This window comes from Peromyscus eremicus, chromosome 18 (assembly GCF_949786415.1).
Source record: "Peromyscus eremicus chromosome 18, PerEre_H2_v1, whole genome shotgun sequence".
In the NCBI taxonomy this organism is placed as follows: Eukaryota; Metazoa; Chordata; class Mammalia; order Rodentia; family Cricetidae; genus Peromyscus; species Peromyscus eremicus.
Window position 1 is genome coordinate 16,110,848 of NC_081434.1, and position 24,642 is coordinate 16,135,489.

The following is a 24,642-nucleotide window of genomic DNA, read 5'->3' on the forward strand; positions in this document are numbered from 1 at the left end:
CACTATAATTTCAAAATCTTTACACATCTGAATTGCTTAGAAAAAGAGACCTCATTCTACTTCTTCTAAAACTATCAATTGTGCCTCGTTTGCCATTTGGACAACTATGTTATTGTTGCCACTTGACTTGCTTTGAGACCTATCTGCCAAAAAGAAGTAATGAAGGTTTGCTTGATTTTTTTTTTGTTTTTTCCCCTGCCCTTTACATCTAAGGTCTCTCATATACAATTCTGCTTTATCTTGCTGGCTTTTGATTTATGATATAGCAGCTACTATTTTGTAGTGAGAAATCTGAAAAAGCGTTATCGCATTTACTGAAATATATGTGTCATTTTTTAAAATTCTCGCAGTTTTAAAATGTGTATCTGTTTAAAAGATTAAAGTATATATCATATAAAACTGTAAATGCACTAGAAGACTTGAGTCCCTCGAGGGCAATTACCATTTTATGTATCAAAATAAAATGTTCTTGTATCTTTAATCAAATACTTAACATGCTCAAATAAAATCTAGCATGTTGCACTAAAACTCCTGGTACTGTAATCTTGAGTTCTTTCAATATTTTTAAGTCATGAGAATGACCAGATTAAGATGTGCTGCTATAATAGAGTGTCAAAGTGCACGCACAACACACACACACACACACACACACACAAACCCACATATTAATGTGTGTGTGCACACACAAGCATTCTCTTATTATGATTTTTATTTTAGATTAAAAATTATTTAAATAATTGCTTTTGATTCTTTCACATCAAATCCCAAGAATAATCATTATGAATACCTTCTATTGTTAAAAAGTGTACATCAGTGGGGTACAGCTTCCAACAGTGATGTTGAAAACAATGTTATTCATACTTGCCAAGGACCTTCATACTCAAAATCATTAGGAATATCAGCCATATTGTTAAATCTTTAGTACTTAAGTATAACCACGTGGCCAAACAAGCAATTCTGAAAAAAAAACATTTGTATATTCACAATGTTTAGAGTTCAGAATTTGAAAATGAAAATGATGTACAGAGCATTTAAGAAGAAAAAACAGATAAAAGTATCTGGGCATTTGAGAGCATTAAAAATGCACAATTGAAATTCAAATTTAAATTCTTACTCTGAATTTAACCAACAAATGACTTGAATGTAAACTTATTTCACCTTTTCCCTAAGATTAAAATATAACGAGTGATTCAAATAATGCAACTGATCTAAAACTGGCTTGAGTTTCTTTCAAGAGGTGAAAGGCAGTAAACCTATGTTACTTGCTACCCCAGTAACTTATTGCTGAGGAGGGAAAAAATCCCAAAATTTAGTGCCCTACATTAACAAACTGATTATGTTGCAGAAATCAGGAGCTTGGGCTTTATAGACAGCATTCAGAAGGAATGGATTAGTTCTGATCTCTGTGTCAGGCACATCCTGGAAAGATGCAAAGCCTAGAACTGTGACCTCCAGTGAAACACCCTCATGCAGGCAGAGGTCATGCTGGGGGTGACGACTCTTGCACACAGACACACACCCATCCTAGTGACTGAGCTTCACTGTAGCATTGTGACTGGCTGCCAGGAATAAGCACATCCAGATAACCTGTCTCACCTTCAGGGACCTCTTCTTACTAACTTCCAACTGCAGACATTTCACTCAGATTTGATGGGATGAGAAATATGCTTTGGCTGAAAGGAAGGGAGCTAGCCTAAAAAAAATCTACTGTTTTATGTCCTAAAATGGTGAGTAAAACAAGCCATATTCTATTGGATGAGAAATTCCATTCTGTTCTTTGTTTGTTTGGTTATTGTTTGAGTTTGGGGGAAACGTGTTCGCATCTAAGCTGAAGCAAATATAAACTTTAGGATATGCAATGGGAGGAGATTTATATTAAGATTAGGAAGGAATACTTCTCAAGTGTCTCACATAAACAGATCACACCTAGTACTACTGAAGGGCATAGACAAAAGGAAGGCACCAATAATCATAAAGTAACTTCAGGCAGTTGCAATACCTCAATATCCTCCTCTGAATAATTATTCCAGTATCTGAAATACTGTTAAGAAGTTTCAACATGTCAATATGAATTAAATACTTAGAGTAAAATCTTAAACATTTTCAACACTATAATCTGACAAATCAATACTCAAGATGAACACCTTTAAGTTGATACAATAAAAATAACAAATAACCAAAGACAGGTTTTGCATTTAAACTGATAATACTTTGCTGCATGTTTCTCTTTGTACAAATCACTCTCCAGTGGTGCAATTCGGGCGTCTGATTTGGCAAAGATGTCACGAGTAGCAAATCTTACTTTCTTTGAGAAGATATATTACAGTTAACGAGTAAGCTAAGACACTTGCAATGATAGCAAGCCTTGCAACGGAGCTCAGTGATGTCCAGCTCAACCCTCTGATAAAATAAGTATGCATTCAGAAATAAGAAGGATGTGATCTATTTCTTCTCCTCTGAGGCAGTGACATGAATTTCTCACTGGTGAATTTGCAATTAAAATAGCCTCTATCCCAGGCACAACTTCTCAGCTTTATCTACTGTCTGCACTCTGCCCATTACATAAGCCCTGTGGAAATAAATGGCATCCCCTTGTGCCCCCATTCCTACCACATCAACTGTCCTTTTAAATGGCAAGAGATTAAGAAACCTCTGAGCAGTGAATTTTCTGATATTTCCAGAGCAAATAAATTGCAGCAAGAAAAATTAACTTCCTCTATCAAAGGAGAGTTATCAGTATTCCTCCCTAAATTGAGAGCAATTCCATCCATGGAGCTACACATAAACACTGTATAATGCATTTAAGATTCAGAATCCTATGGACTAATACTTGGTACAAATATTTATTGTCAATGAAGACAGTCAGGAGTTTTGTCTGAGGGAAATCCAATATATACAAAAATGAAATTGAGGTATAAGCATGCAAAGAAAAAAGTCTTTTTTTTTTGAAAATTCTGTTCCAGTAGACACAAAAATGCCATAGCAAGCTGAAGGATAATATTTTTTTAACAAAATATGTATTTCTTCCAAGTGCTCACTTTATAAAGAAATAAATATACATTCTGGGTTTAAAATGGGTTGGATTATAATACATAGTACTGTGAATAAAATACAGAACAAAACAAGAAACAATCTCTATTCTTATGGGGCATAGTCTAGTTCCAGTTGGAAGGTTAATATGTGATCAACAATTATATAAGTGGGCAAAAGCTTCCAATTTTCTAAGTAGAGCAAAGTCAACCCAAGAGAGGGGTTTGTTCTAGAGAGGTATACGGTCTAGACACTAAATGAAAGTTAACTTGAGAAATGGCCTGTGGAGGACTGAACGGCTCCAGGAGGATGAGGGATACAGTGAAAGCCCTAAGAATGGAGTGATTTGAATGTGTGGCAGAATTGGAATTACCAGTGCATGTGTAGCTGACGGCTTGGGTGAGCAATGCTAACAAGCTTACACACAGGGAAACACTAGATTACAGAGTTAGCAGATATTTACGTAGTTTCCTTTTATTTAGTTATTTTTTTAAATAGTGTGCAAGCTCTTCGATAGCACTGTGACCTTTTAGGACAAAGTGTGCTTAAACAAATTGTTTCTCCATCCCAACTCGTTCACTCTGCCAATAGACCTGACTGCACCCTGTAGTGCCTTCTCTCATCTCTACACCTCTTTTCCATTTCCATGTGTCCTTTGACCTCACTTTCTCTCCTGACATCCTTTGTACTTCTTTCCGATTTACTCATATTTAAACTTCTCTCTCTCCCTCTCCCTATCTCCCCCTCTACTCCCTCCCACTCTGTATGTGTGCATGTGCGTGTGCCTGTGCGTGTGTGTGTGTGTGTGTGTGTGTGTGTGTGTGTGTGTGCGCGCGCGCGCGCTTGCAGACTAAGAGAGAGCATGCTGGTTTTGTCTTTCTGAGTTTAGGTCATCTTGCTTAATATTATACTTTCCAGCTCCGTTCTTTTTTCCTGAAAACTTCATAATTTCACTTTTCTTTAGAGCTGAATAAAATGTGCTTGTGTGTGTTTGCCACTTTTTCATCATCCATCCATCCATCCATTGATGAGCATACAGGCTGGTTTCATACCCTTGCTATTGCAAATATGGTAACAGTCCACGTGGACATGCAATTGTCTTTGTGGTAGGATGTTGCATCCTTTTGGTACATGACTAGGAGTCCAGAGCTTGATCATATGGCATTTCTAATTTTACTTTTTTTTTTAAAGATTTATTTATTTATTATGTATGTAGTGTTCTGCCTGCATGTGTCCCTGCAGGCCAGAAGAGGGCACGAGATCTCATTGCAGGTGGTTGTGAGCCACCACTTGGTTGCAGGGAATTGAACTCAGGACCTCTGGAAGAGCAGTCAGTGCTCTTAACCTTTGAGCCATCTCTCCAGCCCCTATTTTTACTTATTTTTTTGTGAAACATTCATACTGGTTTTCATAATAACTGTACTGTTTGCATTCTCACCAGTAGTAAGTAATGGATCCTCAAGCATCCACAGTGGCCTGTGTTGCCATACTTCTTGAAGATAACCGTCCTGGCTGGAATAAGATGGTATCTTAAAGTAGTTTTACTTTTGATTTTCCTGGTAACTAGAAATGCTCAACACTTAAAAAAAATACTCATTGGCTATTTGTGCTTCTTCCTTTGATAACTGCTTTGAGAATATGAGTCCATTTGCAATTTTGACTGTAATATTGTTTAGAGTTTGTAACTTGGGATTTTTTTGATGTTCAAGTTTAGCAATGCTTTGTAAATTCTGGATGTTAGTCTCCTTTCTGAACTGTAGTTTGTGAAGTTTTTTCCTCATTATCTGGGGTATTTGAGGTACAGAATCTTTTTGCTTCTGTGTAGTCCTATTTGTTCAGTATAAGGACAGTTCTTATATAATAGGAGTTCTGTTGAGAAAGTCCCTGTCTACATCTATGTCCTTAAGTGCATTCCCTGTGGATTCTTCATGTAGTTTTGACATTTTGTGTTTTCATATATATATATATATATATATATATATATATATATATATGATATGCTTATGTGCATGGCTATGCAATATGTGCACGCATTCCCCAAAGAACCAAAAAGAGAGCATTGGATTGCATGGAACTAAAGCCAAATGGGTTTGTAAGGAACCATGTGAGTGTTGAGAATCAAGCCCTCTGGAAGAGCAGCCAATACTTTTAATTGCTGAGCCATCTCTTGAGTTTTAAATCAAGGTTTTTATTCCATTTTGAGTTAATTTTTATACAGGATGAAAGAATTCAATCTACTTTCATGCTTCCATATGTGGATATCCAGTTTTGCCAGCACAAATTTTCGAATGTGCTGTCTTTTTTCCCCTCACAGCATACATTTAACACCTTTGCTAAAAATCAGGTAGTCTCAATGTAATGTTTGTATCTTTTGTAGTTTAATCTTTCTGTTAACTTCAACTTGGCCTATAATATGATCAGCTTTGGAGAAAGTTTCATGTATCTTTGGGAAAAATGTGCATTTTCCATCTGTTAGCTAGAATATTCTTTATATATCTGTTAAAGCCAACTGACATACTTGGCTGTAAAATATCTTTCCTATTTCTAGTTGGGAAGCCCTATCTAAATATGAGAGTAGGGTATCAGAGTCTTCCACTGCTCCTATGCCAATAACTGTGTGTCATTTTATTCCTCTTACTATATCACACACACACACACACACACACACACACACACACACACACACACACACACATAATTGGGGGCTCTGGTCTTTGGTACATATGTGTTTACAATTGTTATAACTCCTTTGAAAAAAAAAACATTTTTTTTTATTTATATGAGTGTTTTGCCTGCACTTCTATATGCACACTGAGTGCATGCAGTTTTCATGGAAGCTAGAAGAGGACATCAGATCCCCTGGAATAGGAGTCCAGGTGGTTGTGATATGCCATGTAGGTTCTGGGAACTGAATCCATGTCTTCTGCCAGATAACATGTTCTTGGCTACTGAGCCCTGAATGGACCATTTTGTTTATGAATATGTGGTTTTCCTCTATCTCTCCAGATTAGTTTTTGAAGTCTAGTTTATGAGATACAGGAATAGCTAAACCTTCTTGTTAATGGGTTCAATCTGCTTGGTAGTTTGATTTCCATCCTTTAGTACCCGGTTTTTAGATATTTGCTAGATAACATTTTGAAGACAACAGATAATTGGTTCTTATTTTTTAATAAATCAGTTAATGTTTGTGTTTTTATTGTTGAGTTGAAGTCAGTTAAAAATTAAGGTTATTAACTGAAAGGCATTTGCTGTTTTTTTAGATGATGTTCTGATTTGATGGATTATTGGTATTTTCTTTTCCTGTCTCCTTGTTAGCTTTGAGGATTTGCTGGTTTTCTTGTGTTAGGCATAAGTGACTCTTTCCCAGGTCTGTTCCTTTCATGGAATGTATACTGTCTTGTTCTCATGGAGGAGGTTATCTTTCTCATTCCTCCTGTGTGCTATTCTTTTAAAGATTTTCTACACTAATGGCTTACTTGCCATGAATTACTTTAATTTACATTTGTCTTGAAATGTCATTATTTCTCCATCAGTCATGGAAGATAGCATTCTTTGTTCACAGTTATTTACCTCGGAATATGAAATACATAATTCTATGCTATTCTAGCTTTCAGGGGTGCTGATGAAAGAAAGATCTAAGGTTATTTTGATATCCTTGCCCTTCTATGCACGTTGTCAGTTTTCTTGTACTTCTTTTCTTTGAATTTATTTAGCATCTTATCTAAGATGCCTTTAGGAAGTTTCTTCTCTGATCATGTCTATTTGAGATTCTAAATGCCTCTTATGTTTGGATGTCTACTTCATTCTCAGATTTGCAAAGTGTTCTGGTGTAATTCCATCAAATGTTCTGTCTATTCTTTGACTTTACCTCAGCTGCTTCTTCTACTCTGTGAGTTCTTAGGCTTGGCTTCTTGACTATAGCCCCCAAATCTTGTAAACATTGGTTACATTCCTTTTTTCCTTTTTGTTAATGTCTAAGTGTGTTACCTTTTCCTAACCTTTGTTCTCCAATCCTGTCTTGTCTGTCACTGTGCTTTCTGATGTGGTTTCTACATATATGACTCTTTTTATCATTTCAAGTATTTCTTTCTTGTTTTCAATTTTTCAATTTCTTTGCTGAATTTTTCCTTCATATTAGACTTTCTCCTCCAATTTGCTGTTTCATTTATTTTGGGGGCTGTCTTATTGAAATCCTAGTTATGGTTCCATAGTTTATATATCTTTTTGTTGATATCTCCTATAGAATCATTTGTTATTTTTAAAAGTAGGAATGCAATCTCCTCCTCCTTAATTTCAGCTATTTCTTTTGTAATTTTGGATCCTACTCAAGGGGAGCAGGGTAATTGAAAATGGTTTATGATAGGTAATTGTGTCATATTCTTTGTGTTTCTTTGTAACATCTTGCCCATCGATGGAAATGGATTTGTCTTCCTGTTTTAATTTATCCCTCTATCAACTCTGTTTTATTTTCAATGAGTCTTCATAGAAGGTTATATGCATGCAGTTCAGCTTCGGAAATGGGGAAAGCTTGATGTTTATTCTCAGGCGGGGTTATGAAAATGGTCCAGTGTTGGCTAGATAATAGCAAGACCACGGCAAGACCACATTAGTCTGATCCAGATATTGTCAAAACTGCTGTCCACATTGAACTTTGGAATTACTGGAGTCAGGTCTCTAGTCCTGCTGTTAACTCTGAGACTTATGGAACCTAGTTCCATGATAAACTTGAGTGGCCTAAGCCAAAGGCCCTGTCCTGGGATGAATTCCTGGGCTTCTCAAATCAGGCTACAGATTTGTTGTTGTTGTCATTAAATACTACTCTGTTGACATCAAATGCTCTTGTGATTTTGGTAGATTGTTATTTGCAAAATTAAACTTCAGGTTAAAGAACTGTATGCTTATATGTATATTCTGAAAGGTCCACTTAGGCATTTGGAATCATCTTTGGAGAGCAGATGTTGTGAGACAGGTAAGGAAGCTCCACACTTTGAGGCAGTTTAGAGTTTTCATAGCAAAGTTAATTTGTGGATCACATTACAGAGGTTGAAACACAAGTCATGCTTATGTATAAAATGGGATTTTCATAAACTAGAAAGTGTGTAAAAATACATACATAAAAACTTTCTCTACCTAACCTGTAAAATAATACCTTCAGGAAATGACTCCTTAGCTAGGCATCATGGTACAGACCTGGAATGTCAACCACCCCAGAGTCTGAGTGAAAAGATCTAGTCAAGCCTACCTTCAATGCGCAGATGAAAAGTAACACCAGAGGCTACATTAAGAGCTTTGAGATGCATCTAGAAAAATAGTGACCGTTAGGGAAAGTCATAGATAAATCACAGGTCATAGAAATGAGATTTTCTCCCCTCCCCCATTTTGGATGAAAATAGAATCACAAGTATGGAAATGGTCAGTAAATTATTTTTTTTTCTAAGTGGGTCTAACCACCACAGTCCTCATGGAACTGGGGAGATGGCCTGGCTGGTAAAACCTCTTGCTGTGCAAGCATGAGTACCTCAGGTTGAATCTCCAGCACCCACATAAGAATTCAGTCATGTCTGAGAGTGCCTATAAGTAGAGGAAGGTTTACTGGTCCATCTGCTTAGCTGAATCACTGAACTTACAGCTCAGTGAGAAACCCTGTCTTACGGTAATAAGGGAGACAGTGTGTGGTGACATATTGTGTCTTCCAATATATTGTGCATCCTAATAAACTTACCTGGGGTCAGAGGACAGAACAGCCACTAGACAGACATAGAAGCCAGAAAATGGTGGCACACACGCCTTTAATTCTATCACTTGGAAGGCAGAGATCCATTCAGATCTCTGTGAGTTCAAAGCCACAGTGGAAACAGCCAGGCATGGTTACTCATGCCTTTAATCCCAGGATTAAATAGCAGGGAGCAAAGAGGTATATAAGGTGAGGACCAGGAACTAGGCTGGATAAGCTTTTAAGGCTTTTGTGCAGCAGTTCAGCTGAGATCCATTCAGATGAGAACTTGGAGGCTTTCAGTCTGAGGAAACAGGATCAGCTGAGGAATTGGCAAGGTGAGGTAGCTGCAACTTGTTCTGCTTCTCTGATCTTTCAGCATTCACCCCAATACCTGGCTCCAGGTTTGTTTTTATTAATAAGACCTTTTAAGATTCCTGCTACAAGAGTGGTCGTGGATGACACCTGGCTTTATTCTCTGCCCTTGGCATACAGACACAGGAGAGAACAAACTACCATAATCCAAACACACATCCTTCACAGGATACATATCTACAATACACACACACACACACACACACACACACACACACACATGCAGAGAGAGAGAGAGAGAGAGAGAGAGAGAGAAAGAAATCAGTCCTTATGCAACAACTTATTATAAAATAAAGATTGATCACATCATTCCTCTGCTTAATATATTCCAATGGCATAAAAAAATCTTCCTTATGAGCAACTCTTAAATGTGTCCCACCCAGATGGATTCCAACTTTCTATGTAGTCCAGGTGGGTTTTGAGCACAAAATCTTACTCTCTTCTACTTCAATGTGGTAGGATTACAAATAGGCAACACCATGGCCAACTGCCCCAAAATTTTGCCTAACAAAGGTACAAGTAGTTTTAGGTTTCAAGCAGTATTGTACAGTTCTCTACCATGGTTTCCCAATTAATTTAATTAGTCCTTCTTTTAAAATAAAAAAATAACTTGGCTGAAAAATCTCAAAATCAATAGTAGTCCCATCACAATGGACTTCTATTAAGCATAAGAGTATTTAGGGTCTGATAGGAAAAACTTTAAAAAAATCATACTGAATGAATAGAGACTCAAATCATAGTTGCCTTTAACCCCTAAGACTTTCTAATCCTAGGTTACATCTATAGTTCTGATGAGATTGTCTCAAGCCAAGGAACAATAGAAGATAGAGAAACTTCTAAACTAGTTGACCAAGCTCTGCACCATCCACTAGGTATTATAGTCATATACAGTCAGTAGAAACATGGACAAAAACATACTCACTTTGATTAGGCTTTCTCTCGTCAAAAATAACCATTAATAATACCTGCTGTGCCTCTTATGTACCTTGTTTAACTCCCTGAGCACCTGAATGTCACCGTTGGTCTCTATGTCTTCTAATTGTTTCATATAGAAATATTTTCATAACCCTATACATCAGAAAGAATTCAAATTGCACAGAATTCCTAATTCTTCCCAGGATGTGACTGCACATGTGAAGCTCATATGCCTTTGCTAGTACCACTGTGTTGATATTTGATGTTCCAAATAGCTAGTAAAATTCATGGAATTTGAACATTCCTAACCTGTGTGTGGAAAGCTTAGCACAAGTTTGACATATAAAAAAAATATAAGGAGAGGCAAATCACAAAAATGTACTTTTTGAAAATTTTTAAAAGATATTAAAGAATTCGTTATTTATTTTATCCTAAGAGAAAGATCAATCTCACTGTCTATTGGATGCATTCAATAAACTTTCTGTACTACAGAACAGAATAAAGACAAAGAATACTGTTATATAAATGACCAGTTGCTCCTTGTCTGTGTTTCTCTCACATGCCACTCCATTTCTTCCCTGAGAACTGCATTCCTTCCTTAAGAACAGCTATGATATCTCCTTATTTAGCATGTATTTCTGTGTAACATGTACATGTGATCTCATGATTACATCTCAATCTTATGAACACAAATAATTGTAGATAGTCAAGAAGATGGTTTCTTATTTAACTGTATAATTTTGATGAAGAGAAACATACTGAAATAGACTTCATAACTAGGTCTGTTTTTCCATGTGAACTGTAGACACATAAAGGTTTTGTTCTCCACCCTTAGCTGCTGATAAGGCAAAGTGTCCTTGTAGAACTTTCACAGAACTGAATTGCAGGTGCCTGGCCTTGGTGGATCAAAAACCTTCAGAAGAATTATAGCGAACTAGAAGGGATAGTGCAGGTGTCTGGCCTTGGTATATCTGAGTCCTTCAAGAGATCAATAGCACCTATATTGCCCTAAGCTTCCTCCATCAGCACCTTCCCACTCTGATTTAAAAAACAATTAACACTTTGTATTTATTTCTATACCAGTTTTTAATGCAAGATTTTAGGCTCAGTAGACTAACTATGTATAGGTCCTGAGATTCAGGTGATAAACAAAAAGGCTGTTAACTGATTAACCATGTCCAGATATTATTAATCACATAAAATAATATACATATTCTTTGTCTTCTCCTTAGCTCTCTCATTGGTTCAGTTTCTTCCCTTGTAACCCTTGTAGGTATCCTTTTAAGAGATAGCCAGAACTTTTTACAACCTACAGCTGTTGTCAGTCACCAATTAAGCTGACCAAGTCTTTGCCAAGTGTGACTCTTATCAGAATGCTTGTCCCTGAAAGTTGGCCTTGTAGTTTTTACTAACAAGTTGTTAATGAATGGATATACATGTGCTTGGGAATTTGCAATGAGTAGTAGAATAGAGATATAGAAGAATAAAGAGGTAGTAGAATAAAGATGGAAGAAACAAAGAACACAATAGAGAGCACATAGAATGAAGAGCATTGGCCCAAGTGTGCGAAGTTACAGAAATCATTCACTTTTTTCTTGCTCCTGGGAAGCATTTCTCAGAGGACCCCATATAAGGGGCTGAGGGCAGGTACCTTACCCCTACACCAAATTGCAGAAGTAACAAACTCGCTGGGAAGGCTTCAATTTCTGTTGTAGGTTTTAATCTCCTTAAGTATGCTATGAGGAGACCACGATGGTCTGAAGCAGAAATTTACAAGGATGTGCTCTCGGGAATGCCCCCAGAAAATGAGAGAAGACAAAGACTAGAGCAGATGGAGAATTGACCCTGCTGATGTAATTGAGGTCATAGCTTCATGTACTTCTCTGGGAACTCTGGAACTGTGAGATCCTGAAGAGAGATCTCTGATTTAAGGGATGAGGGGAGATCTGTGACTCTCAGCAGACATTAACCCTTGCATTTAGGATACCTCCTATGAGAGAGGGAGAATGCAAAGTCTGATCACAATTCAAGAAAGGGACTCACTATAAATGGTTAACTTCAGATATCAGCATCTGTGGCATTGAAGAAGCACCTCAACACGTATACTGCATCTTACATGTGTACTCATGTGTGTGTGAATACGAGAAAGAGAGACCAAGAGAAAGGAGAGCAATGTAATGTGTGTGTGTGTGTGTGTGTGTGTGTGTGTGTGTGTGAATGTGTGTGTGTGTGAATGTGTGCGTGTGTGTTTGTGTGTGTGTTTGGTGGAAATAAGGTGTCTGTATGGTTCACAGATCCCTACTTGAAAAATAGCTATGCTTCCCCCTCTGTATGCCTATTTTTGCAACACAATACACACAATCAAACTCTCCTCAAGGGATTAAAATCTAAACAGCTTCCACACAGTAATGGTGTTTTTACTCTCATAGCTTTGTCCCACAGGGACACTCACAGCCTCCCTTAGTAAAACTCTAGCTGTAACTGGAGCAGAGAAGAGTGTGCTTTCTACAGATTGGTGTAATCCCTTTTCATTAGGATCTATTAAGATTTGCCAAACTCAGTCTCTCATTTTAGACCTTGTGTGGGCTTCAGCTGGAAATATCAGTCTTTTTAAAAGCAAACTCCATAAAGAATGAAAACTATCATACACAAAGGTGACAGGTTTATGAGAAACCCAAATGTTATACAGAGAGTAAATAATCTAAATTCCACTCATTATATGCAGAACGAACAAACTAAAATTATGCAAAAACTTTTCCCACTTATTAAAGAGTGAAAATACCCAGGATATACATAATTTAATTCATGAAACTTTAATCAAAGTATTCTGTGTTCGTGACCTAACACTAACACTAGCTATCACTGAATTTAGTTGTTTTTGTCTCTAATGTGTAGATATGAAATTCACTTAAAATTAATTCATCAAAACAATAACTTTCCAGTACCACTCTCAATATGATTGGAGCAAGAATATTTGTCTATGAATTTCTGTGGCATTTGGATAATCTTACCTAGTAGAATTCCGAGTGCCTGATATACTAATTTTTCTCTGCAGGCCATGATAGCTGAATGTAACAAGCATTTAGAGCAGTGACTCTCAATTTATAGGTTGCAACCCCTTTGTGGAGTTGAAGGACCCTTTCACAGAGATCACCTACGACTATCAGAAAACACAGATATTTACATTACAATTCATAACAGTAGCAAGGTTACCGTTATGAAGTAGCAGCAATACTTTTATGGTTGGGGGTCACCACAACATGAGGAACTATATTAAAGGTTCACAGCATTAGGAAGTTTGAGAACCACTAGTTTAGAGACTGCTGTTGATAAAAGTGTGTTCTTTATTTGGACCTGCAAATATCCAAAGCATAATGACAAGCAGGGGGAAGCTGGCTATCTTGGTTTTGTCTGCTTTGCTCTGAGTCGTTCTCGTCTGCAATTGCCTTGCATCATAACAGGTCTTATCTTGTAGGTAAACATCTTAGGCTAAGAGTCAAATCTATGCCTTAAACATCAATGGCTTCTTCATAGAGCCATACGCTCTCCCTGACCAAATCATGAGATTAATGATCAACTCAAAAAACTGTATAAAAATGATAGGCAAAGAACTATACTCTGAGAATCCCCCCACAACCCCTTAACTATTTAACATGGATCTCATATCAGTACACGCAAAGATTGAGTTCTGCATGCTGATCCCTTCATTCCCAATACAGCCATCCTGATTCAAGCCCCTTTTCCTGTTTTTCTCCATTACTTTTTAAAATCTTTACATTCTGGATTGTTTTTAATATGTTATGTTGCTGTCACCCATTGGGCTTTGACAGTTAGTTTAGAGGTACAGTGAACTGTGTGGAAGCAGCTCACACAGAAGTGCTCTCGGCCTCAGTGCAGAGGTGGAAATAAGGGAAGCTGTACTAGCCCAGGCACAAGCTGATGCTCAGTGCAGTTGTAGCAAAAGTCTTTAAGCGTCTAAGTGAGGAGGTGTAATCTTAGGAAAAGCAACACCTGCAATTTTAGAGAGTCCTAAAGAGAGACTCAACGGGAGCAGTCCGTGTGCAGGAAGCTGGAGGAGAAAGTGCCTCAACGCCAAATCTAAAGGAGTTGAGCAGGCTGATCTTGAGAGACACCATTATAACTAGTGATTGATTGTTCCTTTCCTGATTTGCCAATATAACTTTGGGGGTGTTTATCAACTTAGTTTGCTTCTCTGGGCATTTAAGGTCAACATGAGATGGGGATCTCCCTGTCTGTCTTTCTGCATTCTGAAAATATAGAAAAGTTCCTGAGTTATACAAGATTGTTAGAAGACAATAATCTATGTAATATAATCAAAGTATGAAAGTCAAGGAAAAGTAACACTGAATAACAATTTTAAATGCGGTGTAATTGGACTCAATTAACACAATAACGCAATTTTCATAAAATTGAACTTGTATGTTACTACATTTTATGGGGTTCTGAGATTCAACAGAATCACTATTCTAATAGCTCCATATCAGGTGTGAGTCAAGAGATTTATTTATTTTACAAGCTGTGGCACACACAGTATCAGTGCAATTGAGGTAATAGAAGCCAATTTGTTGAGCAGAACTTAGAAGGAAAAACTGTTGACTTAGAGGAAAAACACTTCCAATAGAAAAAAACATTAAATACAAAAGTCATGGAAATCAGAGAAGTAGAAATAAATCTTGTGATCCGAAAACAAGAATAAAATTTAACCAAAGGTTACAGTCTAATGAGATAGATAAAATCCAAAACTGATGTATCAAGAGTCAAGCTTCTGATATGTCAAATGCTATATAGTCCAGGATTTCTCACCTGGGGAAATTTCTGCCTCAGAAGTATATTTATAACTTGCTCAGGACACGTTTAATTCTCAATGTCATGAACATCTATTGAATACACTTCAAGGATGATGCTAAGCATCCTTTGATGCACCACCAAGATCCATACAAACAAGAATCATCTCACCCAAAGTGTTACTAGTGTTGAAATTAAGCAATTGTGATGAAGTCAAATTGGAATAAATTCTTCAAAAAAATCATAGTCTTATATCAAATGATTATCAAGATCCAAGATATTTTATAATAGCTCATTTAATTATCAGAATAAGTTATGCATTAAGTATTATTATTTCCATATATCATTAATTAAACAGTGTTCCAAAATCCACAGTGCCTCCTCTGTTCTACCTGGCAAATGTACATACTACATTCTACAAAAAATATATTCCTTTTGAGGTTATAATAGATTATATAATTAGCTCCTTAGCCAAAGGGTTGAAGGAAGAAAGAAAGAGGGAGGAGTGAGGGAAAGAAAAAGAGAAAGAAAGAAAGAAAGAAAGAAAGAAAGAAAGAAAGAAAGAAAGAAAGAAAGGAAGAAAGGAAGAAAGGAAGGAAGGAAAGAAGAGGGAGGGAGGGAGAAAATAAAGAGGAAAGGAGGTGAGAGGGAGACAGGAAGGAAGTAATGGAGGGAGGGAAGGAAAAAGGGAAGTAATGGAAGTAGGGAAGGAAAAAGGGAAGGAAGGAAGGGAGGGAGGGAGGGAGGGAGGGAGGGAAGGAGGGAGGGAGGGAGGGAGGAAAACAGTGAAATAGAGAAAGCTATAGAAGTAAGATGTTTTCTTTATTTCTGTAGTATAAACATATTTTTATTTTTATAAACATATTATTTCTTACGGTTATTATTTACAAAGACCCCCCCCCCTATTTTATTTTGACCACTTGCAAACTCCAAATGAGGTTCTTCCTGATCACTCCCAGTCCTCACCCGTCTCTGTCATTGTTTTTATCTCCTTACAACTCTTTTATAATTTTAAAATTGTATTGAAAAGTACTGTTCTAGTTCTTCAGATCCCCTCCCCTCTCTCTGTCTCCCTCAATCTTTTATTTTGTGGGGGTTTTGTTTGCTTGTTTGTTTTCAAGACAGAGTTTTTCTATGTAACAGCCCTGGCTGTCCTGGAACTCACCATGTAGACCAGGCTGGCCTCAAAAATCATAGAGATCCCCCTGCCTCTGACTCCCAAGTGCTGGAATTAAAGATGTGTGCCACCACTGCCCAGCCAAGACTTCTTAATCCTTGTAATAAATAAGCATAATATCACACTGCTTGGCAGATACTACCCTGGAGGGGAAAAAAGCAAAGAAAAGAAGGAGGAGAAAAATAAGCATTCATCCTGATCAGATAATGACGAATTCATGCTTATTTTTGTATTATATGTAAAATGAATTTAGTGCAGTTTACTTTGCCCTTTGTTATTTTGATATACAATGATGGATAATTAAATGTCATAAAATCGGAGCAAAATTTAGAGTAAGAAGACAATAACAGCTGCTGAGATCCTCACAACATATTGAATGGGGAAGAAAAATGATATCATGTAGTAGAATGAAAGTCACAAAGAGAGTGAGTGTGGTAGGAGAGCTAAGTGAGGAGAGGACACACTAGAAAGGGGGGCTTTGAAATTCTTCTCTTGCCTGACCTTGGGCAATGACACCACAGTGGGCAAGAGCTTTGCATCAGACACAGTGGCCAAACCCTTTTGGCAGTGACAAGCTGCATAACCAACTTCTGGCACATCCTTCAACAAAGCTGTCTCTCTAACACTGTCCCTTGGGTGAGGATCAGAGAGCTATTAGGAAGCCCACTCTTCTCTAGCCCATTTGGTGCTGAGTAAAGATAATCTGAATCACTGAATGGTTGCATTTATTTCTATTACAGATAGCTTTCTTCTGGGCCTTCTCCACAAACCTGAACTTCGGAATGCACGGTAATATCTAGGATCAGGTATTTGTATTCTCCCCAATGGCACGTAAACATGTAGAGTAGTTCTTACTCTAAGATATCAACTTAAGGGTTAAGTAATCCCAATATACTAAAGATAACTATCGTGTTCTGAAATTTCCCAATCCCTTTCATCCCTTCCACCTTGGTAACCACCATTTCATTTTCTGTATTTACAAGTTTGATGGTTTTAACTATCTCACAGATCTACTAAATAATGCAATATTTGTCTTTCTGTGATTGACCTATTTTGTTTCGATTTTAAGGAATGGCTTTCAGGTTCAGCCTCTTTGTTGAAATGGCGCTATTTCCTCTTCTGAAATCCTAAATACCGTTTCCTCGTGTGTATTTATATTGTAATTAAAATATTAATATGTAATTATACTATATACATAAGGGAAATATATTTGGCATATACATATATATAATTAGAAGGTTTTTACTCATTTGTTAATGCAGTTAGATTATTTCAATAGTGATATGCAATGAATTGAAGAATAAATATAATTTAATTTCTTTTTTTACCATATCGAAGAGATTTTCTATATTTTATTATTTTTTACTTATTCTTCTCTCATACATTACATACCACAGTTTCCCCTCCCTCCACACCTCCCCTCTCCCCAGATCCACTTCTCATCCATTTCCCTTCAGAAAAGAGCAGGCCTCCAAAGGATATTAACCATAGACAGCATCACAAGTTACAATAAGACTGGGCTGGCCCTGAGCTCACAAGAGCAGGAGAACTGTCCGTGTTCCCCACCAGCTTCAACACTTGGGAGAGCAGGCTCTGCATCTCACCTGGAAAACACAATAGAGCCAACCATGTTGGCAGAGGTGTGGGTGTGCCAGCCCTGACATTTTAAGCACGCCAGAGCTGTCCCCACTACTCTTCTGTCATGTGGCCCTGTGGGAGGGTGAGAAATGCCCCTCTTACCTCTCACCCCTTACAGACTGCAACAGACAAAAAAGTTGACCCTTCTCTTAACTAGCTGCAGCACTCAGAAAATGGTCCCAGTCCCTCACCTAGGAAGCACAGCATAGATGTCTGGTGGTTGGAGGTGAGGGTGACCCAGCTCCTAGGTTATAAGCAAAGGAGAGATGTCCCCACTACTCCTCAGACATGTGGTTTCATGGAGGGAGGAGAGATGGCCTTCCCCCACTTCCCACCCATCAACAGCTGAGACAAGTGAAGGAGTTGGCCCTGGGGTCACAAGAGCAGGGGGCTGTCCCTACCCCTCACCAGCTGCAGCACTAGGAAGAGTGACCCCTGTACCTCACCTGAGCAACAAAATAGAGCTGACCCTAAAGGTATAGGTGTTGGAGAGTTGACTCTGAGGGCATGAAAGCAGGAGAACCTGTTCCACCCTTTACTCATTGCTGCAAGAGGTGAATTAGCCAGTGCAATGTTGGAGAACTCACCCTGGTGGTGAGGACAGGGGAGAAGTGGTAGGCTGACCAACTCTGCAGCTGCCCAGGCCCAGAACCAGGGTTATGACTTGGCCTGCACCAACGTCCACCCCATCTATAATCTGCTAGAGCATGTGAAGGGACCTGATCCAATGACCCAAAGCTGCAGGATCTCCATAACACAGGGCAACAACAGGATATCCAAGAAGGGTCCTAGTGAGGGCTCAGTATTGATAGTGTAGTAGAAACCAGAGGTCTCAAAACAGACCACTGACTCTTTTCAATGACCACTTACAAGTAAAGATACATGGACAAAGGTGATTACTGCATGACTCACTGTGTCACACTACAGTTTCCATGTCAAGATTTTTAATTTTTTCCCCTTTTTTTCTGTTAAATTTTGTTTTATTTTTGGGGAGTGTGCAGGGGCAGATGGTGGATGCAAAGTCATGGGGAAATGAATGGGACCAAGACACATGATGTAAAAGATTCATAGAATAAATAAAAAGAAAGAAAAAATAAGACAAGGCATAAACCCTCATACCAAGGCTGGACAAGGCAACCCAGTAGGAGGGAAAGGGTCCTAAGAGCAGGAAAAAGTGTCAGAGATACACCCAACTCCCACTGTTAAGAGTCCCACAAGAATACCAATTATTCAACCATAACATACATGCAGAGGAACTAGCTCAGACCCACACAGGGTCCATGATGTCTCTTGTGTGTTTGTGAGCCTCTATGAACCTAGCTTAGTAGATTCCTTGGGCCATGTTTTCCTGGTGTCCTCTACCCTTCTTGCTCCCATAATTCCTCCTCCCTGTCTTCATTGGGATTTCCCAAGCTCTGCCTAAGGTTTGGCTGAGGAACTTTGCATCTGCTCCCATAGGTTTCTGGGTGAAGCCTCTCTGATGGCTTATTGGGCTAGGCACTCAACTGTGAGTATAGCAGAATATCATTAGGAATCATTTTATTTACTTTTTTTTTTCAGTCATGTTTGATTCTATCCTAGGTCTCAGGGCCATCCAGCCTCTGGTTCCTGGACATCCAGGAAGTGACAGACATGGTGTGGGCTTTCTCTCATGGCATAGACCTCAAGTTGGACTAGTGTTTGTACCTGGAAGTAGAGTTGCTGAATGATATGCAATCTCTAATCTTTAAAAGGGCTGTATACTACTTTATAAATAACACTATGCAAACAATATTTTTGGAATCAATGGATAAATGCATTTAGTACTAAATAATAAAAATTCTCAAAATGATAATCATAGACATTCATAAACTAAAACAGGAAAAGAAAGATGTCAAATAGGAGTTAACATGTCACAATTGAAAGCAAGAACAAAGAGAGATGATATAATAGAAGGAAATCTGATGAACACAGTGATCAGTTTGCCAAGATCACAAAAGCAAAATAAAAGGCAAATTAAATAGAAATAAAGTTTAGGACAGGACTGAAACAGAAAGAAATCAATGTACAGGTATAGGAAATATGCACATGATCAGAGTTCTGAAAGAACAAAAAGAAATAGAAACACACAGAGAGGTTTCCCAGCGTACATTGGTACAGACATTCAACAAAAGTGACCAAAGGATCAACTATTAGAAAAGGTTGAAGACTATAGGATGAAATCACTCACAGAATGGCAACCATTTCATGCATAGAAAAGATAGCATACACAAGATATCCAAGAAGAGTCCTAGTGAGGGTCCAGCACTGATAGTGTTGTAGAAACCAGAGGTCTCAAAACAGACCACTGACTCTTTGCAATGACCACTTACAAGTAAAGATATATGGACAAAGGTGATTATTGCATGACTCACTGTGTCACACTACAGCTTCCATTCAAGATTTTTAATTTTTTTTCCTTTTTTCTCTTAAATTTTATTTTATTTTTGGAGGGTGTGCAGGGGCAGAGGGTGGATGCAAAGCGATGGGAAATGAATGAGACCAAGACACATGATATAAAAGATTCATAGAATAAATAAAAAGAAAAAAAGACTAGGCACAACAAAATTAAAATGGAATAAATATTCCTAGAAAAGCATGTTATCAGTCTGTATAGTAGATAGACGTAGGCTGACATTAGGATTCTCTGCAGATGCATCTGATATTTAGAAAAAAATGATATTGAGTAATAATTTTAAAGTGCTTAATGAAAAATCAATTTGAACCTTGAATGATGATCAAGCAGATATTAATTTCTGTGGTAAACATATGAAGGCTCAGAAAAATTTTTTCCAACCCAAACTGAGTGAGAGCACTCTTTCAGATGACAAAGCAAATAAGTGAGCCCAGGAAGTTGCCAGGGGATGCAGAGAACAATCGTGGAGCTTTATAATGTACATTTCTGTTTCAACAATCAAGTAACTATATGCTAGTCAGATTTCCATGACAACATCAAACCACCAAGCACAGGTTATAAATAGGAATGGTCAATTTTAACTCACACTTTGGGAAGTTTCTGCCCGTGGCCAGTTTGTCCCTTTACTTGGACTCTCAGAAATATAATTTCATTATAAAATAATGTGAATGTCATTCTTTACATTCCCCCACTTCTAGACTCAGGTATATCCACTTCTCTAATGCACATGTTTAAGAGGCTTTTTAAAGCTCCCCCATTCCCTTGATACCAGAGAAGTTATTTTGAGCACAGAGGAACCAGACTAGAGACAGAGTTTTAGAAAAAGAATTACTCACTACAGATTTTCTTAATGTAGAATCCAAAACAAAGCTTTAGCTTTCTACCCCACATCAGAATCCATCTACATTATGTTGGGTTACAAACTTCTACAATACACTGAGTTATTTGATATTGTTACAGTTCTCCTCTCTGTGTGTCCAAGTAAGAGTAAGAAATTTCCCCTGAAGGTTGTAAGCCACAATTACAAGAAAATCTGTTACAAGTTAGGGGAAATAATGTGAAAAGAACAAACAGATGAATCAATCATAAAACATTAGATACTACCCTAGTCTGCTAATTTTAGAAGGATTTCGTCTGCTTAGTAAAAACAAGAATAAAATCCATGGATCCATGGCATCCACTCAATTCAAGATGAAAATCTTACATGGCATTTCCTAAAATTGCACATATGTAGAGAGGCTGGATCTGGCTCCCAGGTAAGAATAGAGATGAGCAATGTTTTTACTTTTTGTAAGTATATTAAACCAGTATTTCAAAGTTATAGTACTGCCTGCATACCTAATGCAATATTTAATACTGTTATTTAATGACTTAGTAATGTACTCATCTTAAATGTAGAGCTGTACTAAAAGGTTATCCTTTGCCAATATTTTACAAGCTGTTACTAGAATTCCACCTGGGGATAAAAAGGATCAGCTAGAACTGACTGTTCACTGAGGCATTCAACACAGCTTCAAGCTGCAACTGGTAACGTTATAAATCTACAAATGAGATGCATGGGAAACTAGAAGGTAATTGAAGACATTAACAAAGTAGAAGCATTCATCCTACATATTAATTACGGAGTTGATCCCTCCTCCTTTTGCACTTTACCATACGGCACTTTTGGTATATGTCACTAGTGTGGAGGACTAGGAGATGAAATAAGTCCAAAAATATGATCACAATTCCTCTGAGAAAGCAAAAGCATTTATACATCTAAAATGATTAACATGAATGCTGAAAACTTCACATGTGATGAAACACCGAAGTAAGTTGCTGAAACATTGATCCAGACACAGAGTAATGGGATTCTGTGATGCGGTTTGATAAATGTCTCCTTCTTTCACACAACAGCACTGTCTAGCCCAGAGAGGCTTTGCCTTTAGCCCCAGCTTTCTTGGTGCCTGATACGTATATGTACACCATAACTCTGGTTTGCAGTTAACAAAATTTTCAACCACGTGTGAAAATGCAGTTCAATAATTCAGTTTTAAAAATCCCCTGAATATTGCAGAGTAAAATCAATGACCACGCTCCAAATGTTAATGATAATTCTAAAATTGAAAATACTTTCCTCTTATTGGAAGATATATTAGCATCGAAGGCAATAATAAGTCACATAACTAGCACAAATGAAACATTAAATCAACTTATCATCAAGTTGTATATACTTTCTCTAAGAGAAACTATTTTATCAAGTTAGGAGAAATATTTAAGTATCCTTTCTTTTACTATAGTCATTCCACAATTTCACAAGAGAAATATAAATTTCAACGAAATAAAATAACATTCTCTTAAATTTTCATTTTCAATTAACACAAAACATTCATCTTCAGAATAGTATGCTCAAACTAATTTGCAGCTTAGGTTTTCACACTTTGGACATAACAAAATAATTTTTTTTATCAGAAATTACCTGTGATTAAATGAGAAGAGAAATTTCCCTTGATTAAGATAACTAGTGATTATTTCTATTCTACAACCATGCATGCCAATCAATGAAAGAGATAAAACACTACTGTATTTCACCATCTGTGTCTATAAAACAGAGACCTTAGATCATTGTTTAACAGTGGACTTCATTACCTTATTCAATAGCTCCTACTTACTTGAGAGGTTATATTTATTTAGTAGACTCTACTTCTTAGTATTATCAATATGGGACAAATCATTATTCTTCAATAAGGAGCCTTTTACTTACAGTATAACTTTGAAGTTATCACTGTCCTCTCTTCAAAATAATGAGGTGGGGAGGCATCTTCCTGTAATAACCCAAAGGAACAAGAAGTTACTTTCAGTGCACTTCTTCTACATAAGACAAGAAGCATGGCCTACTCCCACATCCTTAACAGTAAGAGACACGAATATTCCCATGAACCATTGCTCTTCATGTTATCATTGTCCTGAGGAACAAGGTGTAACATATGAGTAAAGTACCCACTGACTCACTTCTGGGAAACAGTCCATAAGAGGCTTTTGAAAACCTTCTGGAAAGTTCTCTAAACAACTTATCATAGCAGAAAATGGAGAATGGTATGAACACTGCTATTACTTAGCAGTTTAGTTTAGCCTGGCAGCCATGGACCTTTAATTTGGGTGACTAACATTGCCCCATTCAATTCTTTAGCTATAGATAGTTGACAGTAATCAGTGATTATAACTTGGAAATTTAAAAAAAAATTCCTTAACATGATATAATATTTTTAAAAACTGGAACAATTGTTACACACACACACACACACACACACACACACACACACACACACACACCACACAAGGAATGGATCATTGTCTCTGGTGTCTGCCTGCTTCGCCTATTGCACACTGAACACCCAGGTTTCAGTAAAGTCTAGGAATTTGGTACACACTGTTGAATTGTGTCTTCTATCCTGGAAGATTTAGATACCCACCACTTTCAAGTGCTTAATTATCTCACTTTATTTTTTCTTTTATTCTTCTCTCATACATTATATTCCAACTGTAGTTTCCCCTCCTCCCTCCCCTCCCATCCACTCTCCCCCAGATGCACTCCTCCTCCATTTCCCATGGGAAAAAAAATAGTCTTCCCAGAGATACCCACCAAACATGGCCTAACAAGATACAATAAGACTAGAACCGAACTCTCATATCAAGACTGGACAAGGCAACCCAGTAAAAGGAAAAGGGTCCCAAGAGCAGGCAAAAAGAGTCAGAGACACCCCCTGCTCACACTGTTAGGAGTCCCACAAGGCCAAGCTACACAACCATAACATATATGCAGAGGGTCTAGGTCAGACTCATGCCCTGATTGTTGGGTCAGTCATTGTGAGCCCCTGTGAATCCTACTTAGTTGATTCTGTAGGTCATGTTTTCGTGGTATCCTTGAACTCTCTGACTCCCACAACTCTTCCTCCCCTCTATTGTGGAAATCCCCTGGCTCTGCCTAGTGTTTGGTTGTAGACTTCTGCATCTGCTCTTATCAGTGGCCTGAAGACCACCCTCTGATGGGCTAGGCACCAGTCTATGAGTCTAGCTGAATATTAGGAATCATTTCATTGACTGTTTTTTTTTTTTATTTTTTTGAGGTTTTTTTATTTGTTTGTCTGTTAGTTTTTTTTTTTTGTTTTTGTTTTTTCTTTCCAATAATGGACCTTTACCAACAACATTATATTGACCAAGTGTTTTCACAGCTTAACAATAAAACAATAGTTAAAAGTTGGGAGAATCTCGGCATATGAATTCTTAATAAATTCTGTAAATGCAAACAAAACTAGAACATAAATTAAATATGATTGATATTACTGATAGAGGATGGTTAACATATGTAGAATTTACATATTAGCCTTTTAGTCTCCTCAACCTGAGCATCTGATGGAGACTATGAAATCTGGGGATTAGAAAAAAGAAGAGCATAAGGAGAATAAAATTATCTTTTGTTAGTTTGTTTTTGCCAGTCATGCTTGTCTCTATCCTGGGTCTCTGGGCTGTCCTGACTCTTATTCCTGGACATCCATGCAGTGTTAGGCACAGGCT

At 37.6% G+C, this 24,642-nt stretch overlaps 1 long non-coding RNA gene across 1 annotated transcript in view; it reads right to left on the reverse strand.

Moving 5' to 3' along the window:
- The window catches only part of LOC131895356 (uncharacterized), a 40,861-nt gene extending 17,966 nt beyond the window's left edge, over positions 1-22,895 (reverse strand). The window contains exon 1 of the long non-coding RNA XR_009375148.1: positions 22,832-22,895. This is a non-coding gene — a long non-coding RNA (uncharacterized LOC131895356). The remainder of the gene's footprint in view (positions 1-22,831) is intronic.
- Positions 22,896-24,642: the final 1,747 nt, after the last annotated feature.